Source organism: Eptatretus burgeri, chromosome 8 (assembly GCF_056783735.1).
Source record: "Eptatretus burgeri isolate ZD-2024b chromosome 8, Ebu_testis_v1, whole genome shotgun sequence".
NCBI lineage: Eukaryota > Metazoa > Chordata > Myxini > Myxiniformes > Myxinidae > Eptatretus > Eptatretus burgeri.
In genome coordinates, this window is record NC_140968.1 from 100,672,763 (window position 1) to 100,700,688 (window position 27,926).

Here is a 27,926-nt window from a genome sequence, read left to right on the forward strand (position 1 = left end):
AAAACCTGCTCTTTAACATACCTTGATCGACATTCTGTTGATTTATTTAATTATTACCTCTCGCATGTGAAGCGAAAAGTGGGGTTAAGCAATTGGTTCACGTTCGTCCATCTGTCTATCCGCAAACATCAGTTTATGATGGAGGAACAACTTATTTTAAATTGATTGTTACATTTTCAACATGAATCGGAAAACAAACCTGTCAATTTACTGTATTTTGTCTCTGAATTCATCCCAATCACACATTCACAGAGAGGAGTGAGATAATTTAAGTTACTCTGTCTCCCTGTCTGGCGGTCACACAAAATTGAAAATCATTCCAAACAGGAAACTTACTGTTTTTAATGATATCATAAAGTACACATACAACAGGCACGAATAACTAATGTAAAGTGTTACATAGGGTGATGTAATAGACACTGAGTAAAATGGCAGTAAAACCCAGAATTAATTAATTTTTTAAGACATTTACAATTTTATTTTATTGAAATTGAAGTATATACCTGAACCCTGTGTGGGGTAACATGTTCTATGAACTCTAGTTCTACCTGTGACAACACTTTCATTTTCTTGTTACATCACGAGATGGATGATTGTTCACGGAATAGCCATTTTGTTGTGTATAACTCCCAAGTACAGCAAAAATGATTCGCCAGTTTGAGATGAAGAAGCATTTGTTTGTGAGATGTAATGATCTTATGTTGTTTTGATTTCATTTATAGAGTGAAGTAGAAAAGAAAATGAGGAGCTTCATCTTTCTTGCACTTTTATCAACTTTGAAGACACTCGGTATGATCATTTGTGTGGTTCAACGAGTGCATTTCAATCACAATCACTAATGGAGGGGCTAGGGATACATTACATCATCAATACGTGACTGAAAACATCCAACTCTAGGCTTTATCACAACTCTCATATTCACCACAATTCACTTTGACCCCTAGGTTCAGAAAGGATTTGGCTCAGAATGCCTTGTTTTGGTTTAACAGCTTTTTGAGAGAGCACTGGTTATCAGGTGACATCACCGAATGCAAGATGTTGTTTGCACCAGTGGAAGTCCAACTCAAGAGTGGATTTGACCCTGAATGTCCTTAACAGATTTACAAATGAGGGCAGGATGAAAGATGGAGGGCCCAAGATATACGTCTCCAAATTATTTGCGGTTCAGAGTGTTCATCTATTGTTGTCTAAGCATATCTGCTGTTGAGTGATTGAAGTGCAAATCAAATTGAAGAAACTACTCACAGCTTACAAGGCATTTGTCCATCTCTCAATGGAGTACTGCTCTACCGTTTGGCCTGGCTGAATTAACACAGACCTTATTATAATAATCACCCTTTAGGTGCTGTGTTAAGACAAATTTGTGTCCCATCACCAACATTCTCATGTGAAGTTTGACCAACACATGGTGACCATCACAAACATAATGCCCAAGTTACTACAAATGGCCAAATGGTTCATTCATAATGGAAGGTGGGAAATAGAAATGTAAATTAAAATTTTAATTAATTTAATTAAAAAAATTCTGCCTATGTCACTCAACATAAATAATGGAGAGCTCACTTTGATTCTATAAAGATTCTGCAGAGTTCTTCGATTTCTATTGATCCTCAAAAGTTTTTGTTTCTTTGGAAATCAGAGTTAAATACACCTCCAGAGAATCATCAACATTTTGATTATCTTAGAAACTTTGGAGAACTTTATAGATTTCTGTAGAATTTCATGAGAACATTTCAATTCCATCAGAAATTCTGGGGGATTAAATCCCCTTCTATAAAATCTCCAGACCATTTTGAGTTGACAAGAAATTCTGAAGAACTCCATAGACTTCAAAATATTGTGAGAAGATTATTTTTGTTTACTGTATGTTAGAAATTCTGAAGAGTTTTCAACTTCTATAGAATCTCATGAGAAAATTTTGATTATATGAGAAATTCTGGAGCATTAAATACACTTCTATAGATTCTCAAGGCCATTTTGATTATATTGGAAATTCTGCAGAATTAAATGCACTTCTATCGGATCTCAAGACCATTTTCATTAAATTAGAAATTCTCGAGAACTTCCTCAGAATCTCATCAGTTGATTATTTTTGTTTACTGTGCATTATAAATTCTGAAGTTCTGGACCTTCAAAGAATATCATGAGAACATTTTAATTCTAAGAAAAATTCTGGAGAATTAAAAGCACTTCTATAGAATTTCAAGACCATTTTGATTTTATGAGAAATTCTGGAGAATTAAATACACTTCTACAGAATCTCAAAACCATTTTAATTGCATTGGAAATTCGGGAGAATCAAATCTACTTCTATATAATCTCAAGGCCATTTTGATTCTATTGGAAACTCTGGAGAATTAAATCCACTTCTGTAGAATCTCAAGACTATTTTGATTCCCTCAAAATTCTGTAGAACTCTATAGATTTCTACAGAATCTCATGAGAAGATTATTTTTGATAACTGCATATAAGAATTTCTGAAGAGTTTTCGACTTCTCTAGAATCTCATGAAAACATTTTAACTCCCATAGAAATTCTGGAGAATCAAATCTACTTATATCGAATCTAAAGACCATTTTGATTATATTGGAAATTCTGGAGAATTAAATTCACTTCTATAGAATCTCAAGACTATTTTGATTTCCCTTGAAATTCTGGACAACTCTATAGACTTCTTCAGAATCTCATTAGAAGATTGTTTTTGTTTACTGCATATAAGAAATTCCGAAGATTTTTCGACTTCTATAGAATCTCACGAGAACATTTTTATTGCATGAGAAATTCTGGAGAATTGAATACACTTCCATAGATACTCAAAAACATTTTGATTATATTACAAATTCTGCAGAATTAAATACACTTCTATAGAATCTCAAGACCACTTTGATTACATTAGAAATCCTGGAGAACTCTCTAGACTTTTTCAAAATCTTGTGAGAAGATTATTTTTGTTTACTGTACATTAGAAATTCTGAAGTTTTCAACTTCTACTGAATCTCATGAGAATATTTTGATTATATGAGAAATTATGGAGAATTAAATACACTTCTATAGATTCGCAAGGCCATTTTGATTCTATTAGAAATTTTGAAGAACTCCACAGACTTCTTCAGAATCTCGTGAGAAGATTATTTTTGTTTACTATGTATTAGAAATTCTGAAGAGTTCTCGACTTTGATAGAATATCATGAGAACACTCCAATTCTCCTAGAAATTCTGGAGAATTAAATACACTAATATGGAATCTCCAAACCATTTTGATTATATTGGATATTCTGCAGAATTAAATCAACTTCTATAGAATATGAAGACCATTTTGATTCTATTAGAAATTCTGGAGAATTCTGTAGATTGATTCAGAATCTCAAAAGAAGATTATTTTTGTTCACTGTATATTCGGAATTCTTAAGAGTTTTCGACTTCTATAGAAGCTCATGAGAACATTTTAATTCCACGAGAAATTCTGGAGAATTAAATACACTTCCATGGAATCTCAAAACCATTTTGATTCTTTTAGAAATCGTGAAGAACTCCATAGAGAACTCAATAGATTACAGAATCTCATGTGTAGATTACAATTCTCCTCAAAATTCTGGAGAATTAAATCCACTTCTATAGAAACTCAAGACCACTTTGATTCTATTAGAAATCCTGGAGAACTCTATGGACTTCTTCAGAATCTCATGAGAAGATTAATTTTGTTTGCTGTATATTAGAAATTCTGAAGAGTTTTCAACTTCCATAGAATCTAATGAGAACATTATAATTATCCCAGAAATTCTGGAGAATTAAATACACTTCAATGGAATCTCAAGACCATTTTGATCCTCTTAGAAATTCCGGAGAACGATATGGACTTCTTCAAAATCTCGTGAGAAGATTATATTTGTTCACTGCATATTGGAAATTCTGAAGAGTTTTTGACTTCCATATAATCTCATGAGAACGTGTAAATTATACTAGAAATTCTGTTGAATTGAATACACTTCTACAGAATCTCAAGACCATTTTGATTATGTTGGAAATTCTACAGAATTAAATCCACTTCTATTGAATATCAAGACCATTTTGATTCTATTAGAAATTCTGGAGAATTAAATACACTTCAATGGAATCTCAAGACTACTTTGATTTTATTAGAAATTATGGAGAACTCCATAGACTTCTTCAAAATCTCATGAGAAGATTATATTTGTTTGCTGTATATGAGAAATTCTGAAGAGTTTTCGACTTCCATAGAATCTCAGAAGAATGTTATAATTATATCAGAAATTCTGTTGAATTGAATGCACTTCTTCAGAATCTCAAGACCATTTTGATTATATTGGAAATTCTGCAGAATTAAATCCATTTCTACAGAATCTCAGGGCCATTTTGATTCTATTAGAAATTCTGAAGAATTAAATACACTTCTATTGAATCTCAAGACCATTTTGACAATATTAGAAATTCTGGAGAACTCTATAGACTTCTTCAGAATCTTCAGAGAAGATTATTTGTGTTTACTCTGCATTGGAAATTCTGAAGAGTTTTCGACTTCCATAGAATCTCATAAGAATGTTATAATTATATCAGAAATTCTGTTGAATTGAATGCACTTCTTCAGAATCTCAAGACCATTTTGATTATATTGGAAATTCTGCAGAATTAAATCCATTTCTACAGAATCTCAAGGCCATTTTGATTCTAATAGAAATTCTGAAGAGTTTTTGCCTTCTGTAAAATCTCATTAAAACATTTTAATTCCACTGGAAATTCTGCAGAATTAAATCCATTTCCATGGAATCTCAAGGCCATTTTGATTGTATTTGAAATTCTGGAGAATTAAACACACTTCCATAGAATCTCAAGAAACATTTGAATTCTACAAGAAATTCTGGAGAATTAAAAACTTCTTTAGAATCTTATGGCCATTTTGATGCAATTGGAAATTTTGGAGAACTCTATAGACTTCATTGGAATCTCATGAGAAGATTACAATTGTATTATAAATACTTGAGAATTTAATTCACTTGTATAGAATTTCAAGAGACCATTTCAATTATATTAGAATTCTGGAAATTAATTACACTTTTATAGAATCTCAAGAAAACATTTCAATTCTATGAAAAAGTCTGGAGAATTAAACACTTCTCTACAATCTCGAGACTATTTTGATCATATTAGAAATTCTGGAGAACTCTATAGACTTCTACAGAATCTCATGAAAACATTATTTTTCATTATTTTTGAAATCCTGGAGAGTTTTTTCAACTTCTATAGAATCTGAAGAACGTTTTGATTTGAAAATTATTTCACGTTCGAGAAGACCTCAAAATTGTTCATTTAAAATGTATTTATTCACTCAGAAGTTATATAAAGTTTGCCACGTTTGTTTAATCTCGACAATATTTTCAGAAGTGGTATGGTTTAATTTCGAATCAAGCTCTCCATAACATCCATCTCATGGAATTGGTTGGTAACAGATCAAAATGTAATGAGGGAGTTATTATTGTTGCAATGTAGTTTTGCATACTGTAGTGAACTGCAGGCGTGTTTTCAAAGAGAAAACATGTCCCACCCGGTTACCTTGTGTTGTGAACATCTGTTCGAGTGCCTCATTCCATTCGATTTCCATTGGCTTCAAGTTATTCAAGGTCTTCCTGGCTTTCTATTCCTTGTTGGGTTCCTATCGATGACTCGACATGGGAATCTGGTTCCTTCCATTCTTACCATGTGTTCAAACAATCTCAATCCAGTTCAAACCAGTACCTCAACCTAACACCACAAAGCCTTTTCTACTCCTCATCTGGCCCTCTCCCCAAGCTCCATTGAAATCCCCCACACTCTTTCAACAATTCTCCTTACCTCCCCCTCTCCTCCTCCCCTCCCCTCCCCTGCACCCAAAACCTCCTCCCCTCCCTCTTTATTAACAGCGTGGACCTCAAACATCCAGGGACTTTGCTCAAAGCTGACGGATATTTCCATACAGGTTGCCACTAATAAAGCAGGCACAATCTGCCTAACAGAAACTTTCCTCCTTCAAGACGTTTCTGACTCACAAGTATCTCTCCCTGGTTGCTCCCTCCTCCGGTATGACAGACCTGAGCCTCGTCCTGGTGGCAAAGTTGCTTTCTTCATCAAAGACTCTATTCCTCACTGACCATGCACTGCCCTCTCTCCCCCACACCTCCAGAATACCTCTGGCTATGGCTTGCCCTCCACTCCCACCTCATGTTTATATGTGTACTGTACCGTCCACCTAAGAGTGATGACTCCATCTACACCTCACTATCCGAAAACATGGACCAATTTCTATCTTCTCATCCAAACTCTCTCTTCCTCAAATGTGGTGACTTCAATTGTCACCATGCCAGTTGGCTGTGAGTGGGTACCTCTCTCACCTGTCATGGCACTTCAGCAAAAGACTTCTGTGACTCATGGGGACTGACACAATCTGTCAACTTCCTGACCCAGATCTCAACCAACAGTGATGACTTCAACAGTGATCCATCTCTTCTGCATATGATTTTGACCAATTTCCCTGAAAATATCTGCTGTTCTTCCTCTGATCCAATCGGTTCATCTGACCACATGCTTGTCAAAGTAAACATCTCTCTGGCTTTTATTAGAGAACCACCTCAGCACCGTCGAGTCTGGCATTTCACTCATGCTGACTGGCACGGACTTCAAACAGCCATCCAACTTCTCGACTGGTCTCCCTTCGCTACTTCCTCCAACATCAACCCGTCTTGGGAATTCTTTCAAAGAAACTTGCTCTCTCTCAAGAACAGATTTATTCCATCTCATCTTCAGTTCTCCTACTCACTCTTCCTCCTGCCCATGGTACACTGAAGCTTGTGGCAAGGCTGATGTCCTGAAAAAATACTTGCCTTCGTCTCATGGAAGTCAAATCCAACTGAAGGCAATCTCAGTTCCTTCCACAAAGCTCGGAACAAGTGTGTGTCTACACTGAGGAAAGCCAGGAAACAACATCTTTCTAATCTTCAGTCTGAACTCTCAAACCTGTCTCCCTCCTCCAAATCCTGGTGGCATCGAGTTAAGTCTGTTTATGGTGTATGTTCCCCCTCCATCACCTCCTCCATCGCTTTAGAAACCAAGGCATTTAGGATCATTGGTATCTCCCACGATGAGGCTGAGTCTTTGGGTCTCTTGCCCTCTCTCTCACCGCAGACAGGTCGGTGGTCCTTCTGTCTTCTTCCATCTCCTCTCTGGTCTCGCTCCCCCTCCCCCCCCCCCTTTGCTCTGTCTGAGATATGTCCCCCCCACCCCATATTTCCACAGGGTGCTCAAGATCCTCCAGCAACCCCCTTCTGGTAAAACTACCAAAATCAAGAATCACCGCTCACCTTCACCCTTTAATTCATCTTTTTTCCCGCCTCTTCAACAAACTCCGACACTCTCCTCAATCCCACTCTTCCCTCCAGGTCTTCAAAACGGCTGTTCACCACCTTCTTTTATCTTCCCCCATCCAAAACCATGATATTTTCTACCTCCGCTAATCCACCCCAAACCTAACATAGACCAAAATGTCAACATAGGCCCAAGGTCAACAATTAAGGTGGTATTTTTAAAATCCTCAATTTTCATCCAATTGATTTGAAATATAAGAGGATTTATATTTCAGGTCACTGAATTCAACAAGCCAATTGAGGTCAAGATGAACCAAAAGGTCAGCATAGGCCCAAGGTCAACAACTAAGGCGGTTTTTCTAAAATGCTCAATTTTCATCCAATTGACTTTAAATTTGAAGAGGATTTATAATTCAGGTCACTGACTTCAAGCAGCCAATTATTTTTGAGGTCAACAAAAAACAAAGTGTCAACATAGGCCCAAGGTCAACAATTAAGATTGTATTTCTAAAATCCTCTATTTTCATCCGATTGACTTTTTCTCTTTTTTTGTATACCTTGTCGAGGCTATACGAGAGAGGAGACAGTAGAAGACAAAAAGACCACTGACCAGCCTGCGATGAGAGAGTGAGAGGCCCAAAGACAGCCTCATCGTGGGAGATGATCCGAAATGCCTTGGTTTTCATAGCGTGAAGCCGAGAAAGGTGAAAGGCAGGAGCACCAGCCCAGAGGGGAGAGCAGTACTCCATAAGGCTGTGGACGAAAGCTTTGTACATGGTCAGGAGCTCAGGTGGGCCGAGGAAGGACTTTGCACGAGCGAGGATTCCCAGTTGGCAATTGGCTTTGGAGGCTAGGTTGGAAATGGGGCTTTCGCAGGAAATATCATGGCAAGTTAGTGAGACCGAGAAGCTTGAAATAAAGGACTTCTTCCAGAGGATTGTTCAGAACGTGTATTGGGAGGGGGGGGTGGTCCAAACGGTCAATAGTCCTTTCGGCGAGACATCGTGAGATTGTGAGATTTGTCCAGATTGAAAGACATGTTCCACGTGTTGGACCAGTTTGTGATTTTACCCACATCTGCAGTGAGTGAAAAAGCTGCTGCTTGCCGGTCTGAGGGATGACAGATAGTACGGCAGAGGGTGGAGTCATCAACAAGGAGATTAAGAGGATTTTCCAGAGAGTCGGAGAGATCGTTGATGAAAACCAGAAAATGAACAGGGCCCAGAACGCTACCTTGAGGAACTCCAGCCTGGACAGGAAGAGGGGATGAAAGAACTCCATTTAGGGCCACACGTTGACTGCGACAGGAGAGGAAGTCTGCGAGCCATGAGTGGAGATGGCCTTGGATACCATAGGAAGAGAGTTTGGTGAGCAGGGCAAGGTGCCAGACTGTCAAAAGCACGCAATATGTCTAGGGATATGGCTCTGATTTCATGTCTGGCATTGAGGACCTCCATCCATTGTTGGGAGAGCAGAAGCAGCATATCCAGGTTGGAGTGACCTGGTCTGAAACCAAATCGATGATCGGAAATTAGGCCATTGGAGAAGAGGAAGGATTTAATGTCTGAAGCGATGATGGATTCCATAATCTTGCTGATGATTAGGAGAAGGCTGATTGGTCTGTCGTTGCAAGGATCTGTTTTTGCACCTTTTTATGCAGGGTGGTAATGTTTGCTGATTTCCAAGCAGATGGCAGATGACCTTGAGCAAATGAGAGGGTGAACAGAACAGAGAGAGGGTGAGCAAGAGCAGAGGAGCAGGCTTTTAGGTCACGTGGGTTGATGCTGTCTGGACCGGTCGAGGTTTGAGTCGAGATTAGACAACAAGCTCTCCACCTTGTATTTGAAGAGGATTTATATTTCAGGTCACTGACTTCAACCAGCCAATTATTTTTGAGGACAACATCGACCTAAAGGTCAACATAGGCCGAATTTCTAAAATTGTCAATTTTCATGTGATTGATTTGAAATTTGAAGAGGATTTATATTTCAGGTCACTGAATTAAACCAGCCAATTATTTTTGAGGACAACATCGACCAAAAGGTCAACATCGGCTGAGTTTCTAAAATTGTAAATTTTCATCCGATTCACTTGAAATTCGAAGAGGAGTTGCATATTTGGTCAATGAATTCAACCACCAATTATTTTTGAGGTCAAATATTTTGATGGATTTTGCAAGTGTCATGCTATGCATGACGTCTTCTTCTTCTTTGTTTGTTTCTCTGTCTGTTTGTTTGTACGCACAGAACTTTCGTGTTTTTCTCTGCAACCGCCTGTCCGATTGAGAGGAAATTTTCACCATTGGTGCGACTATTCATGTAGAATGTTTTAGTGATAATGATGACGTCATAGGTCACGTGGTGTGGCAGCCCCATTGGAAAAACAGAAAAGCTTTGGACCTCTGTATCTCTGAAACTGCACCAAGGAAAAAAATTGAAACTTGGCACAAGGCACGTACTTCTCATGTGGAATGAGGAATGAGTGTGATTTCTTTATGACGTCGTATGTGCCCTCATTTTGACGTCATAATTGCATATGTAGAACGCCACATCCGATCAGTGTGAAACTTTTGGAGGGTCATCTCGGCATAAAATGGTCCACAGAAAAAAAACAACAATGACGTCATCTGTCACGTGATTCGGCAGCCATCTTGCTCTTAAAAAACAACATTCAAAAATCTTCTTCTCTGAAGTGGCAGAACAAATCGAGGCGAAACTTTACACGAATGGCTGATTGTCCATGAGGAACAAAAGCTTCACACATATGATATCATAGGAAACATGGTTTGGCAGCCATATTGGATTTACCCTCAAACCTATAAAAATACAACACTCAAAAGAAGTCCTGGTGAGGGTCTTCACTCTCTGATTGCTCTTTTTCTGGTTTGTATCTTGTAAATCCTTTGTTGTTCCATTGTACCTTTCATTACTTTGGAACAAACCATGAATTATAAAACGTTTGTACACCTGATAGGTCTCATAATATGCATAACACGATCCTTCCTTAAGCAGTCAACTTTAACTTGTAATTCAATGTAAAACAAATGCAAATCGATTCAAGTGCATTGAGTAAAAGCAATATTTAGAACAAAACTGCAAATGGGTGCAGTGTGCAAGTATAAATCAAAGCCAAGGCACCTATCAAAACTTAACATAAAATATCCTGCATCACTTAACTTTCTACTTTTTACTACATGGGTATTGACCTGAATGAATGACAAAAGCAATTGTTGATGATAGTTCAAACCTGCAAACCACCTGTGTTCTGCAAAACACAAATTACATCAAAATGCATGATGCCAACATGTGAATGTGTTTTTTTTTTTTTTTAAGTATTTTTGATGGAGTAACATTCACAAAGTCAATCCATGTTTACATTTCGGGATAAACAGAATGAAGGGGCTCCGGTCATGATTTCCATTGTACAATGGGTCAACACATGCACGGCAATGCATGTCCTTTGAACACACAAACCGGTCGAACCCACGACCATTGAGTAACACGAGCCTTGACATGGTATCCAACAAAATTTAGAAAAATGTAACATATTGTATTTAATCTTTGGATGAATTTCTTACTTTTGCAACCTATAATATCTATCTATATATATATATATATATATATATATATATATATATATATATATATATATATATATATATATATATATATATATATATATTTCATGTCTCTGATCTCTATAATTTATCCATCTAATTGGTTTGCACACCTTTCTGCATTTTAATTCACTTATATAGTTTAATATCCTACATTCCTTGTCCTGTATTATTATATCAATTACTTTGAGTGTTACAATGAAGGAATGAAACTATAAAGGAAACTAACACCATGCACGCATGTTCATCACTGCTGTATATCATGTTCACGTGTAATATTCGTCCAACACTTACCTTTGAACCGTCTTGTCTGGACTCGATTCCCACCCCGACTATGAACGTGCCGACCTTCGGATGGACGTTAAGCCGGATGTCCCGTCTATTAGTATTTAGTTGATGGACATTAAAGATCCAACGGAATCTTTCGTAAAGAGCAGGGAAGTTATCTCCATTCCCCTAAACCAATTGCAAATTCCAGGCCTAACCGACAGGGGGACACTGCATCAGAGCTCGACCACAGCTCTGGTGCACACCTGCAGGGTGCACTCAAAACTGACTCCTTACGCAAAATGCACTCAAATGAGTAAACAAGTAATATAATATACGATGAATGTGGGAAAATGATTGTAAACAGACAACCAAGTCCTCTTTTCTTGACTGTACAGCAGAGGACCTGAACAAGATATGCACAAGGCATTGATAAAACGTCGATACCTAACAACCCGAAACATGAACGGCGACGAAACTATTCCCCATATTAAGTGAGCTCAGTTAAAAGTAACACTGCCAGATTTTTTTTTAATACAACAAAACCTAATAGACACAGAAGGCTTACGTCCTTAACATAATGTAGACAGGACAGCCAGCTTCACTCCCCTTCCTATGGAGGGCATGCTCCAAGATGCAGCGACCCCTGCATCAAAGTGGTAGTTTTCAAGGGCACAACACATTACCAACTAAAACATCCTTCCACTCAACCACCACTACCTCCTCAATATGTTCATCCTTTAAACCGTTCCCCTCAGGAATGACACCGCAAAGGATGGAATTTAAATTAAAGGATTCCATGCTCATTAACATAACACAATTTGTTTAGGGCCGACATTATAATATATGTTTACACATACGCGTGTGTGTGCGTGCGTAATCTTGTGCTCATACATTTCAATAACAATATCCCAAAACAACTTAAAATTTTGTCGGTTTATCTGATCAAATTGTTCAAAGTTGTTTATCTGTTCAAAGTGTTCAACAACAAAAGAAACCAATGTCACCCGCAGGGTGACCCGTATCTTGCCAAAAGGTGACCACGTGTGACTTCTTTAAGGTCACACTGAGGTGAACAGAGCTGCTATCCACCAGGGGCGACACCTTGAGGAATATCTGCCTACGAGAGATTCCGATGAGAATCGTTCTACAGAGTAACCATGAAAAATATGCGTTTGCCTCATAACGTCACCAAATGACATCATAATGTCTCAAGCTTGACATATCCAGAAAGCACTCATCGAGGTATTCAATTTGAGGTATGACACGATATGGTTCCTAAAACTTGAAAATTTGAGCTTGGGGTCAAATATGATTGACCTTCGGCGCTAACCATGAAGGTCAAGGCCAATCGCCACCAAAATTAATCAGCTGAGCATCAGACCAGGAACTATATGCCCATGAAGTTTGAAGACTATCCGATCAAAATTACTCAAAAAAATAAGGGTTTCGTCGACTCCCCTGATTTGCGACAAAGTGACCTTGACCTTTGACCTTGACCTTCAAAATTTTATGCGCTGAAAGGGACCTCTATAGGCCTCTGATATGCGGAGTTACAAAAATTTCCAATGATAACTGTGCTCTGCAGAATTTTTTATACGTGATTACAGACAAACAAACAAACAAAAAAAAAAAACATACAAGCTGACTAACATATCTTGCAAAAACTTCGTTTTGGCAAGATAACAAGTGTTCCAAGTGGTGGAAATCAGGATCTCACTGTCTCACCTCAGGCATGTCGGTGGTCTTTCTGTCTTCTACCAACTCCTCTCTGGCCTCGCCCCCCCCCCCACCCTTGCTCTGTTTCCTATCTGTCCCCCCCCCCCCCATAATTCCACAGGGCACTCAAGATCCGCCAGCAATCCCCTTCTGGTAAAACTACCAAGATTAAAAATGACTGCTCACCTTCACTCTTTCATTCCTCTTTTTCCCACCTCTGGAACAATCTCAAACACTCTCTTCAATCGCACTCCTCTCTCCAGGTCTTCAGAACAGTTGTTCACCACCATCTCATATCTTCCCCCATAAAAAAAGACCCACGATCTTTTCTGCCCCCATTAATCCACCCCAAACCCACCTCCTTCAAATTCACTGCTTTCCTTCCTGAAAGTCCCTGTAGTGTCCATCTTGTTTAACCTGTGTACTCCACCCCATCTCTCTCCCTTCCATAGATCTCCTCATGTCTCTGTTCCCCACTGTTTTGTGCTTCCCTCTCCCACCCCTCTTGTCTCCTGCTCCCCTTGTTATCTATTCTGTGTGCTCGCTCTTGTACGAGCCTTGACATTGTACATAAAAAAATAAATAAAAATACAGCTAACTGCGGAATGATCCTTCACACAAGGCTTAAACCTCCCTGACATTATATACCAACACACGCTTCATACTTTCCCTTTCATTCTCACTCCTCTGCCCTCTTTTCATTCTATCATCATCCCATCTCTTCGTTTTCTCAATTTAAACTCCAAAATGAGACCCAGCACACCCTGCACCCTTTCCACACACACATATATCTTCTTCTATATATTACTAAAACTCTCATCTTGTGTATATATATATATATAGATATATATATATATATATATATATATATATATATATATATACATATATATATACACATATACACATATATATATATATATATATACATATATATATACATATATATATATATATACATATATATACATATATATATATATATATGTTCCCAAAATACAGCCAAAACTGTACATGATAGCGCAAAAATTTTAGTGCCACATTACTCACCATTCTCCTGCGGTGTGCAGTATCAAGTTTTGTTAAAATCGGGCAACGAAAAAATTATTAAAAAATCAATTCCCGATTCAGTCAAGTGCTCTTTGGGAGAATTTGATCAATGCAAACAACCTTGGCGATATAGTTCGCTGGAGCTATCCTTTTTTTATTATTATTATTATTTTTTTGAAATGATTTTTTCATGAACCGTTGTCACAACGGGAACCCAACGGGTTCACGGGTCGTCTAGTATATTACTAAAACTCTCATCTTGTATGTATGTATGTATGTATGTATGTATGTATGTATGTTCCCAAAATACAGCCAAAACAGTACACGATAGCGCAAACATTTTAGAGCCACCTTACTCACCATTCGCCTGTGGTGTGCAGTATCAAGTTTTGTTCAAATCTGGCAACGAAAAAAATTATAAAATAATCAATTCCCGATTCAGTCAAGTTTTGATCTAAAGATCCATACAGCACAAGGACAAACCATGGAGAATGGGTTGATATACCTCGAGAAACCGGTTGGCCAAACGATGACTCCTGAAGTAAATGCTCAAATTTTCTTCAAGTTAAAGTTTGACCACTAAATAATATTAAAATTTTGTGTGTCTTTTTTTTTTTTTCATCAACCGCTGTCACAACCGGAACCCAACGGGTTCACGGCTCATCTCGTAAACAATAAAAGGCTCCAACACTCCAAATTCAAAAGTTAATCAACATTCACAATTTTGGAAGAGAAGACATTTTGAAGTTTAAGATCTTCAATAATGTATTAAAAAATCAGCTTTCAATCACAGTTGGTAAAAAAACAAACACATGAACCAACCAACCCCAGACCCTTACCCCTCAACCCCAACACCCTATGCAGTATATTACGAAGAATGTAATTCTCCTACAGCCAAATGTCATTCAACCTTAACTCAGGTGTGTGAACGGAGACATGTTGGTTGGTAAAACAACGACACTCAGTGTGAAAGGTAACAGGTACAGATGTCACACCGACACTGCATTTCACAAATATCCGACGGACAATACGAGGAAGTGGTGCAAATCAGGATACATTCCTCTGACTATAGGATGAAGTGTGGTTTGTATAATTATGTAATGTTGGAAAGTGAAATGACAAGGTTCTTCAGTACGAACTTCTCTTCTTATTTTCCAGGTTGTGAAGCGATGGAGAGTCCAGATGTTTCCCCGAGGAACCACGAAGATCTGATTGTGATGGAGAACTCGTCCCTTGTGCTGCTTTGTGCCATTTCTGACAGCTCTGGCAAGCTGAAGGTGGTAGGGTGGTCTCTCGGGCTGAGCTCAAGGAACTGGAGTGAAGAGTCCCAGAGTGGGACAATGGTGTGGAAGGGGTTGAGGAGTACGTTGGGGGTTGTGGTGGATGGAGTGCGGCAGATAGGATGAGGGTGGAAGAAACAAACCAGAAACTTCTCTTTGGTGATGCATCACGTGACTGTAGATGATACTGGATTGTACGAATGTCAGCTGAAGCCGGAGCCGCAAGATGATGCAAATGCTCCGCAGGCGTACAATAAAACCTTCAACCTTACAGTAAAAACAGGTGGGTTACTCTGAACGATTTGACAACATCCTTTAAATTCAATCATAAACGTTCACAAATCTGAAATCCATGTGGATTGTCCATTCTCTGTCTTGCGCTCATAATTCAATGTCCCCTCTAGGCCAAGATGGCTTCTCATCTCCAGCCCTCGCAAGTCCGAGCTCCTCCACCACTCACTCTATTTGTTCCACCGAGTCCCCGCACGGATCAAACAGATCATTGTACTTTGAGCTATTTCTGGGCGCCACAACCATCACGCTCATTTTGCTTTTCTTCTCAATCTTTTCCGTCATGAAGATTCACCGATTGCACCAAAGCAAGTGATGTGACCACTGCAGGCGATCGGAAATGTTTCTTGGAGGCAGGATCCACTGCTCTATTCACGTATTTCACTAAGCTGCACCAATACCACCAGGAAAAAGTGTCTTTCATCTCAGTGTAAGATCAGAGCAGCACCAGATAGGCAGTTAAAGGCACAGAGGGCGAGTGAAAGAGCTAGTGGGTGCAGCAAGAGAGGAGTAGAGAGAAACGTTTTACCATTTATTGAGTACAGTATGGTTTTAAATTTATAGAACAAGGCTCATACAAGAACACACATCGACTACATTATATAAAACAAGAAAATCAAAAACACAAAATGTACCATCAGTGGTGAACGCCATGCAAATTCACGCTCTACATTACTATTAGTATATATTCAAAACATTTGGTTCGAAATTCTCCAACTAAACATCAAGAACTGTGTGCTATCGCGCTTAGGCCACATGTATAAGAAGTATTAAAAAGTGTCCAACTCGTCAGAAAGAACCGCACACAACCAGGCTGAACAGTTTACGTTTTGTATCCCACTGATAGGCCGGATCTGGATCCGGACCTGGACCAAAATCTAATCGGCTTGTTCTTGTCACCAAACCAACTCAACTACTAAGTTTTGTCCGAATCCGTCCACAACATTTTGAGATATCCTGCTCACAGACAGACAAACAAACAGATACACTGATAAACAGACCAGAGGTGAAAACATAACCTTCATCCACCTTTGGTGGCAGAGGTAACAAGCTTCTTGCCATTTCCCACTCAAACCGAGTCTGAGTGGTTCCACATCAATTAGGACTCATACACATGGCATAAGCGCCAGCGGGCCGAATGCTGTACCAGTTAAACCATTTCTTGGCAACCAATCATCCACAGTGTAGAATAAATCACAAAACGTTGAAGTTACAAGTGGCATACCGTGTGCAACACAACAACCTCCCACATACATCCCGAAAGCCGAAATGCTTCTCCTCTGCATTTGACAGGAGTGGGAGATCATCTCTGGGATGGACTGCCAATTAGGGCCGGCCTGTTTAGTCTTCTCATCCAAATCGATGACTCAATATTCTTGGAACCCATTTTCAAATTCCGTGTGCTCTATATTTCTCAACTGGTGTCTTTGTTATCAAGCATACCGATGTTTACTGATATTTTTTTCCTGCACATGATATAAACACAAGCTTACCCATAAACCTTGAAAATGAGAGCAAGGGGAGGACACAGGGAGCCTTAAGCATTGTAAATAAATAAACAAAATATTTCTAGGCGATTGAAATAGGTTTTTGATAATACATGAGTATATATACGTATACATGTAATGTACGTGTATTTATCCACAGTTTTGTCTGACAGCACGGTACAGAAGTAGCGAGATTCCCAATAAGCCAAATGCAAACCAGTCAATGTAAGACATCCCTCTGGGCGGATACTTTGAGGATTCCTGCCAAAGTCCAATAATGTAAAAAAAACTGAATATTTGGTGTGTGCGGTTTCTCGCGTCCAAGTTATCTCTTCTTAGTTTCATTCATAACAGAACAAGATCAGAACCCAAATTGTCAACCTGATGTTTTAAAGGCAATATGTTTCATGACAATATACATCCTTCAGTGAGCACAATAAACCAGGTTTCTTATCTGCACCGGTGTGAATATCCCCATGGTGATGTTGATCAAGATTAGGCCGCTCTGTTGTAATCTGGGAGAATTGTAGTTTTTTTTTATTGCCAAAGAATGCTAGAGCTGACCTATCACATCTGATATATCTCGGGCAGATAAAGCAGCTAATAATTTTGTGGTGGTTGTAAAAAGTTTGACATAGAGGTTATATTAACAGAGTTAGGTATTGATGTAGTTACCTTTACTAGTGTAGGAAACAGCACATATGTTCCATGTCAAAAGGCTCTCATCCAAGACATTATAGTTGAGCATCAGAAAGTTTTGAGTAATAATTTTAATAATAAATGTAAAAAGGTAAATTTATGTTTTCCCAGTTTTTTTTTTCTGGATCCCGAGGCTTCATAAAAACCCGTATAAGTCTAGGTTTATAATAGGGGCTGGGCAATGCACTTTACAACGATTGTCAGTTCTGGTTAATTCAGGTTTATGAGTGGTTAAGGAGCAATTTAGGAAATATTGTTTTGCAATTCAGAATAATTCTGGTATTAACACTTTCTGGAGTGTTAGTTACACTTTAGAGTTTTTAGATAGGATTTAGATTCATCAATATTAAATCTGTTCATGTTTTTGATTTTTCTCCCTTCATCGTATGCAATTTGGTGTCTGCCTGTCGTTTTGACTGCGATGCATTCGGTCGTTACTTATCCAATCTCACCCAAACGTGACAGGAGGACTTAGGATCACACGATTGAGGTTGTAGCAACTTAATTTGTCCCCCCTCCCCAAGAGGGTTTTTCGCCTTGGGTGAAATCCCTGTTAAGGTGAATATCTACATTAAGACAGTTAATCATGGCATTTTCCAATGCCGCTTCTAATAACAAAAGTAATCACAACAGCAATGATAAAAGCATAATATTAATGTTATTACAAATAAATATTGATTCTAATAATATCCCCTCTCCAAAAAAAAAATAATATCCCCTTTTTTGTGGCATTTCATGGGGCACCTCGACCGGAAGTAAAAAGATTATAAACCACAAACACGAATGATTACCTCTTTAAACAGTCGCTACTACTGCATGTTAAACACTAAACTGAAAGCAATGAAACCCAACGTTCTTGAAGCATTATATGCTTACTGTGTCCCATGCAGACCAATGGACCCGAGTCTAGATCTACTGCAATTTATATACCCCAGAGAGGATAATACTATGACCCTTCTTGCTGCTCCGTCGGGAGTGGGTGTAATAGCACAGCACATACAAATTTGGATTTAGCACTGGTTAAGGATGCACTCTTTAGTGTAATTGATGACGTTTTTAGCTCATATAATATTTTTTTTACGTGGCCGGTTTGATTAGTCATTTTTTTCTATGAAAATATATTTGGGTTTTAATTGTTTTGAGTTTTGACCAAGAAAAATTTAAAGATTCTGTTAATTTTATTTTAACACTTTTGTATCTTTTGGTGGGAAAATATTTCAACAAATAGAAAGCATTCCAATGGGATGGAATTGTAGCCCCCTATTAGCGGACATTTTTCTTGTTTATTGTGAATTTCATTTGTGCAGAAGTTAATGAAGGAGAAGTTAGGCTGAGCTAAAATGTTGCCTCCAACATGTCGTTATATTGATGATATTTGTGTCATTAATTATAAGATTTTTGGTCGGCTGATTCATAGGATTTATCGAGAAAGCCTAAAAACAGAAAAGAGTGGTAATGATGATAGTGTAGTGACATATCTGGATGTGTTAGTGAGAGTTGAAAATAATTGTTTTAGTATAAACATGTATCATAAAGTTGACTATTTTAGTTATCCTGTTATCTTATTTACATTTCCATCTAATAATGGACCAGTTAAGATAAGTTACAATGTGTTTTCATCTCAGTTTATTACATTTGCTAAAATTTGTTCTGTTTAGGATGATTTTGTGGTTCGTGCGAAGATGGATTCTATAATGTTGGAGAGGGTTAATTGTGTGAAGAGTTCGATTTGGTCATGTGAGGTTTTTAGATGTCATTGTAATCGCTCGTCTAAGTTTGGTTAGTTTTCATGTAAACAGGTTACTGTTGCATTGGAAGTTGTATCAAATATTTTAATAATTTTTTTTTAATTATGTAATCATTTAATTAATTGACTGGAAGTGCGTCATGAAAGTGTTTAGCAGAACAGGAACTTCATTTTAAATTGAGGGCTTGTGTATTGATTTGTGTGCTGGTAGACTCCTGTGTACATTCAGTGGTAGCAAGTTCACCACCTTGTAAGGTAAGATAAACAGTAAGGTATTTCTGGATAATGAATAAATTGTGAAATATATGCTGAATTGTGTTATTGTGTGTGTGTGTGTGTGTGTGTGTGTGTGTGTGTGTGTGTGTGTGTGTGTGTGTGTGTGTGTGTGTGTGTGTGTGTGTGTGTGTGTGTGTGTGTGCGTGTGCGTGCGTGCGCGTGCATGCACGAGCACACTCACATGGTTTTTTCTTCTCCCACATCTCTCCTTCGCTTTCCTTTTCTTTGTGAACGGAGAGATGAACTCTTGGAAATAGTTTTTGGAAAGGTTCACTTGGCTGCGCTTGGATGGGTTTGAGGGAAGAGGAGTTGCAGCCGAAACCCGAATCCTATCCAGGTTCTTCCTGACGATTCCATCTTTGTCTATCTGTGTTCCTTCTGATGACTCCAGTGCTGTATTTGTTCAGTTATTTAATCACCAGAAGACAGACCAGTTTTTGACCAACATGGGATACAAATAATGCCAACCTTCAGATTATGAATAGCACAATAAGAGTACTTGCTATCTATACATCCCAAGATGGATTAAAAATACATAATGTGGGGAGGAGAGGAGGGAAGGTTAGAAGAGGAATGAAAATCACCTTAACCATGAAATCACCTTAACCATGAAATCACCTTAACCGTAAAATCGCCTTCACTGTAAAACCACCTCAGCCTAATAACACCACCTAAACTGAAAAATCACCTCAACCATAAAATCACCATCACCGTAAAACCAACTTAACCATAAAATCATGTCAGCCTAATAACACCACCTTAAAGGTCCCCATGACATGCAAAACTTTCTGGTTATTAATATATTAACTTGACCTTCCTAGTGAAGAAATCACCCATGTTTTTTTTAAAAACTAAAAAATTGGATAATTAGAGCAATATTTCGATAATTTCTGGTGCCTTCCACAACTTACTATGCCCCACCCCTAAAAAAAAGTTGACTTCAGCGAATCGCAGCGGTGACGTCACATACAGAAACTCGCACAGAGTGGATTGACTCGAGATCTCTAGAGTCTAGACTCTAGATTAGTCCGATAAATCCGTCGTCCGTCCGACTAGGCCGATAAATTCGTCGTCCGTCCGACTAGGCCGATAAATCCGTCGTCCGTCCGACTAGGCCGATAAATCCGTCGTCCGTCCGACTAGGCCGATAAATCCGTCGTCCGTCCGACTAGGCCGATAAATCCGTCGTCCGTCCACCTAGGCCGATAAATTCGTCGTCCGTCCGACTAGGCCGATAAATCCGTCGTCCGTCCGACTAGGCCGATAAATCCGTCGTCCGTCCGACTAGGCCGATAAATCCGTCGTCCGTCCGACTAGGCCGATAAATCCGTCGTCCGTCCACCTAGGCCGATAAATCCGTCGTCCGTCCGACTAGGCCGATAAATCCGTCGTCCGTCCGACTAGGCCGATAAATCCGTCGTCCGTCCGACTAGGCCGATAAATCCGTCGTCCGTCCGACGAGGCCGATAAATCCGTCGTCCGTCCGACTAGGCCGATAAATCCGTCGTCCGTCCGACTAGGCCGATAAATCCGTCGTCCGTCCGACTAGGCCGATAAATCCGTCGTCCGTCCGACGAGGCCGATAAATCCGTCGTCCGTCCGACCAGGCCGATAAATCCGTCGTCCGTCCGACCAGGCCGATAAATCCGTCGTCCGTCCGACCAGGCCGATAAATCCGTCGTCCGTCCGACCAGGCCGATAAATCCGTCGTCCGTCCGACCAGGCCGATAAATCCGTCGTCCGTCCGACCAGGCCGATAAATCCGTCGTCCGTCCGACCAGGCCGATAAATCCGTCGTCCGTCCGACCAGGCCGATAAATCCGTCGTCCGTCCGACCAGGCCGATAAATCCGTCGTCCGTCCGACTAGGCCGATAAATCCGTCGTCCGTCCGACTAGGCCGATAAATCCGTCGTCCGTCCGACTAGGCCGATAAATCCGTCGTCCGTCCGACTAGGCCGATAAATCCGTCGTCCGTCCGACCAGGCCGATAAATCCGTCGTCCGTCCGACCAGGCCGATAAATCCGTCGTCCGTCCGACTAGGCCGATAAATCCGTCGTCCGTCCGACTAGGCCGATAAATCCGTCGTCCGTCCGACTAGGCCGATAAATCCGTCGTCCGTCCGACTAGGCCGATAAATCCGTCGTCCGTCCGACTAGGCCGATAAATCCGTCGTCCGTCCGACTAGGCCGATAAATCCGTCGTCCGTCCGACGAGGCCGATAAATCCGTCGTCCGTCCGACTAGGCCGATAAATCCGTCGTCCGTCCAACTAGGCCGATAAATCCGTCGTCCGTCCGACTAGGCCAATAAATCTGACGTGCTGTAGCTTTCTTTTATTATTCTCTTTTCTTCATTGTTTTCTACTCTCTCTATCTCCCTATCTCTCTATCTCTCTATCTCTCTATCTCTCTATCTCTCTATCTCTATCTCTATCTCTATCTCTATCTCTATCTCTATCTCTATCTCTATCTCTATCTCTATCTCTCTCTCTCTCTCTCTCTCTCTCTCTCTCTCTCTCTCTCTCTCTCTCTCTCTCTCTCTCTCTCTCTCTCTCTCTGCTCTCTCTCTCTCTTTCCCTCTCTCTGCTCTCTCTCTCTCTCTCTCTCTCTCTCTCTCTCTCTCTCTCTCTCTCTCTCTCTCTCTCTCTCTCTCTCTCTCTCTCTCTCTCTCTCTCTCTCTCTCTCTCTCTCTCTCTCTCTCTCTCTCTCTCTCTCTCTCTCTCTCTCTCTCTCTCTCTCTCTCTCTCTCTCTGTCTCTGTCTTTGTCTCTGTCTGTGTCTCTGTCTCTGTCTCTGTCTCTGTCTCTCTCTATATATATATCTCTCTCTATATCTCTCTCTATATCTCTCTCTATATCTCTCTCTATATCTCTCTCTATATCTCTCTCTATATCTCTATCTATATCTCTATCTATATCTCTATCTATATCTCTATCTATATCTCTATCTATATCTCTATCTATATCTCTATCTATATCTATCTCTATCTATCTCTATCTCTCTATCTCTCTATCTCTCTCTCTCTCTCTCTCTATCTCTCTATCTCTCTATCTCTCTCTCTCTCTATCTCTCTATCTCTCTATCTCTCTCTCTCTCTGAGTGCAGCCTGTGGCTGCTGGTTGCATCATTGGTTGGGACGCGGCTATGCCGCTGATGCAGTGTCCCCCTTACCGGTACACTGGTGCTAATTTTGCCGACCTCGGAAGGATGACAGGCTGAGTCAACCTCCTGGTGTATTTTAATTCAGCAGCACAACGGGGCTTGAACTCAGGACCCTAGGATCCCAAGCCGCCACCCCCACCACTAAGCCAACACCAGGCTTATTGTTTTCTACTGACGCTACATGACAACAGTAGGAATAAAATAAATAAAAATGCAACAGAACGTCAGATTTATCGGACTACTCGAGACAATTGTGTCACAAGGTGTGTTCTGCACACAAGTTTTCATCGTATCCGGACAGCGAGATTGCTTCGTTTTATGCGCGGAGAGATACGGCCGATGACATGCACCGGCCTTGCTTGCGATTCATTCACCGCGGAGAAACATGTCCGCTGCGCTGCGCTGGTCACGTCACCTCACTAAAATATTTCTGATATCGAGCAGTATGCAAGTCGAATTTACATTATTGAATTACGAATAGGATCTAGTCTAACCAGTTGTTATTTCCGAGTCTTCCTTCGATGTCCTCCCGATCATAATGAACTCCAGGAATTTCATCGCCATTTTCCTCTGCTTGTCCTGCTTCGGGCTCGAACTGCTAAGGCCGTATTTCATTTCCAGCTTCCTGAACTTCACCTCCCACGACTACGTTATCCGACAATTCTCCATCTGATTCAAACCAAAACCCTTCATTTCTCTCACACTCACTGTCGCTACCAGACAAGTGAAAGTCCATGTCATCCATTATTCAAAACCAAATGTTCGCTTTTTTTAAAGCAGAAATGAACGAAGCGTTCGAGTCGATCAATCGAATGTGGAAACACACAGAAAACCAATACAATCACGTAGACCACCAACCCGAGTAATTTACGTGCAGCCTTTGTAATCCTGTCGTTGACGTCATGTGGGTTACGCCCCTTTCAGGAGAATTTTTAGGGGCGTTCCCGAAGAGGTTTGTTTTTTTAATTTTACATTTTACAGAATGAGTTTTGTGAAAAAATATTGTCAGATCTGAAATCACGATGAAAAACTCCCATAGGACATATATAAATGAAATTTCAGTACTTTTGCGTGTCAGGGGACCTTTAACCATAAAATCACCTGAACTGTAAAATCACCTTTCACAGATGTAATATCTTGGGATCAACCAATCACTAATGGAGAATATTAAATCCTATTTATTCATTTCTCTCCCCCAACAACTCTACCCCCTCCCCCCTCCTCCCTGCCTCCCTCAGGTCTCTCCAACCAAGTGATAACCCAGGCAAATGTAAGTATTATTAGAACAACTTGGATATCAAACAACACTCATGGACCAGCTGATCATTCAGGGGTCAGGGTTATGGTTCGGTTGAAATATTTCCCAAAAAGGAATCTTCACCATTTTTGGAGTCGTTTATTTACATCGTGTAAATAGTTACCGTGATACCCATTTGATATTTATAATGATTTACATCAGTGGTAAAGCACCTTGAATGTCAGATGAAATTAGTGTTGTCCTCGTCTCATTCCCACAGAAAGATCCCTCGTCACTGAAAGCCACCGAAGAGATATACACAAGAGTAGCACAACTTGGAGATGAGCATGCGTACAGCAGCCTCAAAGCACCACCTCCACCACCCTTCGACAATAGGAAACGCCAACGACTGTGATCACAGTTTCAATGCAAATGGCATAGTGGTGGAGATATGTCACCTGGACTATTTGTACACACCTCGTTTCATCATCATCAGCCCGTTTCCAAGACGAAGACCGCCCTCGATTGATATTGTGGGTATCGGCATTCTCACAATGATCACCAAGAACAGAATCTCGTTTTGCCAGACAAGACTGAGACAGAGAACTGACCTTTCCAGATTAAACTAGAGGGGAACTCGGTAGAGCGCATCTCCCTGCCACGTAATTCCTGATCCATGAGAACATATCAGGCCCAAGACATTTTTGAAATATCATGCCATACAGTACTATATCGTTTTTGGCCCGATCTCTCAATGGTGAAGAATCACTTTAAAAATTAAATAATTCTCGTGTCCAGATCCGGATTGGGATCTTCCACAAAATCGAATCAATTCTTCCTTGCCACACACCCACCCTGTCCACCAAGTTTCATATGAATCCGTCCACAACTTTTTGAGATATTGTGCTACATGTCGGTTTAGCCCTATTTCTCAATGAAAAAGAATCACATAAAAAATTATCAGATCCTCATACGGATTGGGATCTTCACCAAAATTGAATCAATTCTTCTTTGTCACACACCCAACATGTCCACCAAGTTTCATCGAATCCGTGCACAACTTTTTGAGATATCGTGCAATGTATATTTTTTTAGCCCCGTTTGCCAACGGTGAAGAATCACTTTAAAAATTATTGTAGTCAGATACGGATCTGGATCTTCACCAAAATCTAATCAGTTCGTCCTTGTTGCACACCCGACCTGTCCACAAAATTTAATCCGGATCCGTTGACAACTTTTTTAAATATCCTGCGCACACATAAACAAACAAACAGACAAACAAAGAAACAAACACAGAAAGGGGGGGGGTGAAAACATAACCTCCTTCGCCTTCAGTGGCAGAGGTAATAAATAAACAAGAAAAAGACATCATGCAGAGCACGATACTTGCAAAATCCACCCCCCCCCCCTCCAAAGGTTACCATGGATACATCAAATTGTCCATTTCGTCAACATTAAAATTGACAATCTTAATCAAAAGCCCAGGTCAATCAGATGAAATTTGATTATTTTTCAGATTGAAATTGATGATTTTAGAAGTTTGACCTTGAGTTGACCTTTGACCTTTCGACCTCAAAAATAGTCGGTTTCCCAATTCTGCGACGCAAGATGCACATCCTGTTCAACTTTCAAGTTAATGGATGTAAATGGATGAATTTTCAGTTGAAAATTGATGATTTTAGAAGCTTGACCGTGAGTTGACTTTTGACCTTCTGATCTCAAAAGTAGTTGGTTATCCAATCCAGTGATGCAATATGCAAATCTTGTTCGAATTTCAAGTCAATCGGATGAAAAATGACGATTTTAGAAATTCGACCTCAAGATGACCTTTGACTTCAAAATCAATTGGCTTCTAAGTTGAGACTCCCTCAACAACTTGGTAAAGTTTCATGATGATTGGTTTAGAATTGTGACCTGTTGGCGATTGACAAACAGACAGACAGACAGACAGAATAACAAAATCGACTGAACAACACACTTAAAAAATCTTTGGATTTGGAAGTAACACCAGAAAAAGAGCAATCAGAGATTGCAAACTCTCACCAGGACTCCTTTTGAGTGGTGTTTTTATAGGTTTTTGGGTAAATCCAATATGGCTGCCAAACCACGTTCCCTATGATGTCACATGTGTGACCCTTTTGTTTCTCATAGAAAGGCGGTCATATGTGTAAAGTTTCTCCTCGATCTGTTTAGCCATTTCAGAGAAGAAGATTTTTGAAGGTTTAATAAAAACAAAAGAAACAATATGGCTGCCGAATCACATGAATGATGACGTCATCAAAAAATTTGTGGACCATTTTATCCCGAGATGACCCTCAAAAGTTTTTATACTGATCGGATGTAGCGTTCTACATTTGAAATTATGATGTCATAACGAAGGCACCTATGATGTCATAAAAAATACCACACTCATTTCTCATGAGGAGTAATTGCTACGTGCCACTCGTACACGCATGGATTGGGGAACACTTGTGTGAAATTTTCCCTCGATTTGTCGAGCCGTTCTGGAGAAGAAGATTTTTTTTTAATTGGTTTTAGGGTACATCCAATATGCCTGTCAAACCATGTGACCAATGATATCATATGTGTGAACATTTTGTTCCTCATGGACATACAGTCATACGTATAAAATTTTACCTCAATCTGTTCAGCCACTTCAGAGAAGAAGATTGTTGAAAGTTTTGTTTTTATAAACAATATGGCTGCTGAATCACACGACTGAGGACATCATGAAGTTTTTTTGTGTGTGTGGACCATTTTATCCCGAGATGGCCCTCATAAATCATAAAAAAAAATCACTCATTCCCCATGAGGAGTACTTGCGAGGTTCCAAGTTTCAATTTTTTCCTCGGTGCGGTTTCAGAGATACAGACATCCAAAGTTTTTCCGTGTTTCCAATATGGCTGCCACACAACCTGACCTATGATGTCATAATTATCATGAAAACATTCGACACGAGAAGTCCCAGCAATCGTGAAAATTTCGTCTCAATCTGCCCACATGTTGTGGAGAAAAACAAGAAAGTTCTGTGCAGACAAACAAACAAACAAACAGACAGACAGACAGACAAACAAACAAACGGACCCAAATGCAACACCTTTAAGTCATTCCATCATTCATGATGAACTGGCTAATTATCTCGTTTACAATATCAGGGTTCGTTCTTGTTCAGATGCATAACCTGCTTATTATTATAATCATAATTATTAACAACCTTTTATCGGCATCGACTGTATATGAACCGGTGAACAACGCCGCAAGCCACTGGGAAAGGGATGAGTAGTGATTTGTGTTTGTACTCGTGATCAACATGCTATTCCGTTGTTCGTCTCTATTATATTTTTGAGTGCAATGTCAAGGCTCATGGAAGAGCTCGGCGAATGACGACCGCAGTAGCTATTAACATTTCGAGATGAAAAGCTCGTTTCTAACATAACACGAGATAATTGTGCATTGTTGTTGTTTGGTTTGTTTTGAGTGCTCTGATTTCACTTCCATAGGGTTTTCTGATGAATCCTCGAAAAAACAAAAAGGACGAAAGGGATGTAAGTTGAGAACTTTCAACTTCCCAGTTAGAAGCATGTGCTGCTGCGTTGATAAACTTGTGCAACTGTTTCAAAACCTCATCAGTTGTTGGGATTGTTTTGTTTGGCTGAATGCAAGCACGGTGGGAACACAAACACACCTTGACCCTGATGTGAACACAGCGTGTGATTTCTTCCACAGACACTCTCTCACTCTCAC

At 39.8% G+C, this 27,926-nt stretch overlaps 1 protein-coding gene and 1 long non-coding RNA gene across 7 annotated transcripts in view; one reads left to right on the forward strand and one right to left on the reverse strand.

Annotated features, from left to right (window-relative positions):
* Positions 1 to 27,926, reverse strand: part of LOC147022400 (uncharacterized) — a 112,069-nt gene that overhangs the window by 22,898 nt on the left and 61,245 nt on the right. For all 6 annotated transcript variants that reach the window (XR_015061229.1, XR_015061231.1, XR_015061227.1 and 3 more), the window contains one exon: positions 14,365 to 14,403. The gene's annotated coding sequence lies outside the window, so the exon portion shown is untranslated. The remainder of the gene's footprint in view (positions 1 to 14,364; positions 14,404 to 27,926) is intronic.
* On the forward strand, positions 713 to 27,808 carry LOC147022401 (uncharacterized). The gene is made up of 5 exons (XR_015061232.1): positions 713 to 789; positions 15,163 to 15,567; positions 15,689 to 20,121; positions 24,184 to 24,215; positions 24,463 to 27,808. It is a non-coding gene; the product is annotated as an uncharacterized LOC147022401 (long non-coding RNA).